Below are 4,390 nucleotides of genomic sequence, written 5' to 3'. Positions count from 1 at the left end.
CACAGAGACAGAAAACCTTTTCATAAACCCTCCCTGCCTGTACTCTACCTCGCTCTCTCTCTCCCTCTCTCGCATTCCTCTTTCCCAGTCTCTCTTTTCTCGCTCTCTCTCTCTCTCTCTGCATCTCCCCCCTTTCTCTCTATCTCCCTCCTCACTCCCTGTCTGTCTCTTCTCTCTCTCATAAACCCCTGTTTCTCTCTCTCGTTTACTCTCTCCTCTTCCCTCTCCTCCTCCCTCTCTCCTCCTCCTCCCTCTCTCTCCTCCTCCTCCATCTCCCCCCCCCCTTGCTCTCCAACTCCCCCCTCGTTCTCTGTGTGTTTGATGCTGACTCTTCTCTCCAGAGCCAATTTGATTGACAGCTGGCTGAGAGGCAGGGAGGCTCTCTGGTGACAGATAAGGACCTGGGCTCTATTACTCACTGGGCCCACTACACAGTCCCAAAGGTAACACACGCCCGATTGACAGACACACACGCGTGCACACAAGCACGAATACACGCACCCTCTTATTTGCATTAGGAGCCATGTAAAATAAATTAAAAACGTATGAATCGAGGAACAACAGACAGGAGGCATGACCATTGAGTGTGTGTGAAGCGTGTGTGTGTGTGAGAGTGTGTGTACTATATGTGATTGTGTGAGAGAGCGCTTCGATTGTAAACCTGTGTATCCCAGCAGGGCGGTAAACACAACACAGCCCCCCCCCCCCCCCCCCCCATACACACGTTTAAATATACATGAAAAGATTCTACAAAGCCCAAATCATTATGTTAATGAGTTATGAAAGGGTCTAAAAATATCATTTTTCCCCCTCCTTTGTTTAGGAGAACTCAGTAGAGACTACTCATACAGAGACAATGTACTGCAGAGAGATTTGATAAATATATATACAGAGAGAGAGAGAAATAGATTCTCCCTCCCTCCTCCCTCAAATCTCCCTCTTTTCCCCCTCAGCCTCTTTTCCATTCCCCCTTCCATCTCTCGATTGTGTTCTCTCTCGTTCTCTCTCGTTCCCTCTATTCTCCGGGGACAGATGTTTGCCTGATTCCCATTCATCCCTTTCAAACTGAGAGAAGAAGAAGTTCTCACCAACAGAACAGACCGACTGCTGACTTGTTGATTGACAGGGGAGAAGAGAGGCAGAGGGGAAATAGGGACGAAGAGAGAGAGAGAGAGAAACAGAGAGATACATAGACAGTCAGACCGAGAGAGAGAGAGAGAGAGAGAGAGAGAGACACACAGGAAGAGAAAGAAAGAAAGAGAAAGAAAGAAAGAGAAAATGGTAAGGAATAGATCGGTAAATACTGAGAGGAGGACAACAAAAGGAGACAGTGCAGGGCGGAGAGATGGAGTGGGTAATGTCCTGCTTAAGCCAGGTGTCTGTATCAGCGTGTCACAGGGAGAGAGAAGTGTGTGTGTGTGTGTGGAGGGGTGCAGGAAAAGGCAGACCCCCAGCAGAGGAGAGTGGCAGGTGAATAGAGGGAGAGAGAGAAAGGGAGAGTGAGTCGGGTGAAAGGGAGTGGAGAGAGAGGGTGCGAGAAGAGCAGTGAGAGAAGAATGGGAAGGAGAGCGAACGGAAGAAAAAAATAGGGAGAGTGAAATATAGAGAGGGAAAGGAGAGAGATAGATACAGTACCAGGAAGGTGACAGAGAGAAGCCGTGAAAGGGAGAAACGAAGAGAGGTGGAGGGAGAGAGGTGGAGGGAGAGAGGTGGAGGGAGAGAGGTGGAGGGAGAGAGGTGGAGGGAGAGAGGTGGAGGGAGAGAGGTGGAGAGAGAGAGGTGGAGGAGAGAGAGGTGGAGGGAGAGAGGTGGAGGGAGAGAGGGGAGGGAGGGGTGGAGTGATGAGGTGGAGGGAGGGAGGGGAGGGAGTGATGTGGAGGAGGAGGGGAGGGGAGGGGTGGGGGGAGTGATGAGGCAAGGAGAGGGGAGGGGAGGGAGGAGTGAGAGGGCTGGAGGGGGAGGGGTGGAGTGAGAGAGGTGAGGGAGGGAGGTGGAGGGAGAGAGGGGAGGGGGAGGGGTGGAGGGGAGAGGGGAGGGAGAGTGGTGGGAGAGGAGAGGGGAGGAGTGATGTGGCGGGAAGAGGGGAGGGGGGGAGTGGAGGGGAGAGGGGAGGGGAGGGGTGGAGAGGAGAGGGGAGGGGAGGGGTGGAGGGAGAGAGGTGGAGGGAGAGAGGTGGAGGGAGAGATGAGGCCAGGAGAGGTGGAGGGAGAGAGGTGGAGGGGAGAGAGGTGATGAGGCGAGGAGAGGTGGAGGGGGAGGTGGAGAGAGATGAGGCCAGGAGAGGGAGAGGTGGAGAGAGAGAGGCGGCCAGAGAGAGGTGGAGGGAGAGGGGAGGAGGGATGAGGCCAGGAGAGGGGAGGGGAGGAGAGATGAGGCCAGGAGGAGGGGAGGGGAGGAGTGATGAGGGCAGTGAGAGGGAGAGGGGAGGAGGGATAGAGGCGGAGGGAGAGAGGTGGAGGGGAGAGAGGTGATGAGGGCAGGAGAGGTGGAGGGAGAGAGGTGGAGGGAGAGAGGTGGAGAGAGAGAGGTGGAGGGGAGAGAGTGATGAGGCCAGGAGAGGGGAGGGGAGAGAGTGCAAGAGGCAAGGACGAGGGGAGGGGACGGCACGTGCCCATGAGGCAGAGCGAGAGAGAGAGAAGAAAAGAAAGAGGAGCTGTGAGATAGACAAAGGTTGAAAGTGAGAGTGGTGAGGAGAAAGGGAGGATGCAGGAGAGGCAGGGTTGAGGGGAGGGGAGGAGAGGAGAGGAGAGGGCTATCGGGGGTCGACTGAAGGCATGAAATGGTCTTTTGTCATCCTTCTTCATCCTCCTTCAACTGAGAGGAAGACAAAGAGTGTGAGAGAGGCAAAGAAATGCATTTTCCAGCACCTCTTTCAGATGACAATGGCTACTTATCTCGCCATCAGTTAGTTCACTGGCCGAGAGAGAGAGGGAGAGAGAGCAGAGCGAGAGTGTAAAGAAATAATGAGTCGGAGAGTCCAGAACAGACTCGCTCCTCTCTCTCTCTCCATGATGAGGTCACCCTGTCTCCTATCTCCTCTTTGTGTTTAGGAAATAGACCTAAACAGCCATGATGCTTGGGCCAGGGTCCCTCCGTAAAGGTCAGGGGTTAGAGGTCAGGGGTTAGGGTTGAGTGCTGACAGTGTGTCCTGTCAGACAAAGAGCGTTAACGCCACTCTAACACCTTCATTCACTGACTCACACACACACACACACACACACACACACACACACACACACACACACACACACACACACACACACACACACACACACACACACACACACACACACACACACACACACACACACACACACACTCCTCTCTGTCCACTTCTCCCTGTGACATTGTGAAGTCCAAACACAACGACCGCGTGACCCGTGTGCTGTTTCCAGCTCTGTAAACTCTTGCAGTGTTCTGTTAGGAAGCACCGTTCGTCGTTAGTTCTCGGCATCCACACAGCATGCCCGTTAATGACCGCATCAATTAACACATCAACTCCAGTCCTAACTTACAGAGCACGCTAGTCCTCTCCACCCCGTCACACACACACACACGCCTGAAGTTCGTGTGTCTCGTTGTGAACGTTTCCTTTGCATTTTGTTGGTTTGTTGGTACTCCCCATGTGTATGTGAACGCTTACAATAGTGTGTGTCTGGTAGAACTTTGGTAGCGCAGTTTCCTCAGCCAATAGGCTCCAGCGGCAGAATGGCGAGGGAGAAGATCGTTCACACGCAGACGGGGATTTATTATTGCTTCAAAGCACGAAGCCTCTGAATAATTCAGAATATCCAATGGCAGAAAATTACTCAACACACACACACACACGTGGATGCTTCCGTGGCAACGGTAGATATTTAGTCATCCCACACACTCGCCTCAACAATCTGCCACTGGTGCATCACTAAATACCACCCTCACTCCTCATTCATCCTGACAGCCTGCTCGCCACATAATGACGTCCCCCCCTGCAACCAGGGCAGTAATCTCAGTCACTTGTCTATTATTATGTTCCCTGTCTTTTTCTCTCTCTCCTTCTATCTGAATTCTCTCTCTCTCTCTCTCTCTCTCAAAAAAGCCTGAATGACCACCCTTATTACAAAAACCTGAGCAGGGCGAGAGTGGGGAGGGGGGGAAGAGAGAGAGCGCGAGGGAGGGACGGAGGGAGAGGTGTTCTGACGTTAACGAGATTGCTTGTTAGGAAAAGAGGGACGGAGCGAGAGGGAGGGAGGGAGGTGGGGAATGAAGTGGCTGTAATTGGTCGGTTTTTGAAAGGGGGAAAGACAGAAAAGACAGAATTAGGTTTCTATCTGTGGCCTGTGTGTGTGTGTGTGTGTGTGTGTGTGTGTGTGTGTGTGTGTGTGTGTGTGTGTGTGTGTGTGTGTGTGTG

This window comes from Salvelinus fontinalis, chromosome 11 (assembly GCF_029448725.1).
Source record: "Salvelinus fontinalis isolate EN_2023a chromosome 11, ASM2944872v1, whole genome shotgun sequence".
NCBI lineage: Eukaryota > Metazoa > Chordata > Actinopteri > Salmoniformes > Salmonidae > Salvelinus > Salvelinus fontinalis.
The sequence above is the reverse complement of the archived record's forward strand: the minus strand, read 5'-3'. Positions refer to the sequence as shown.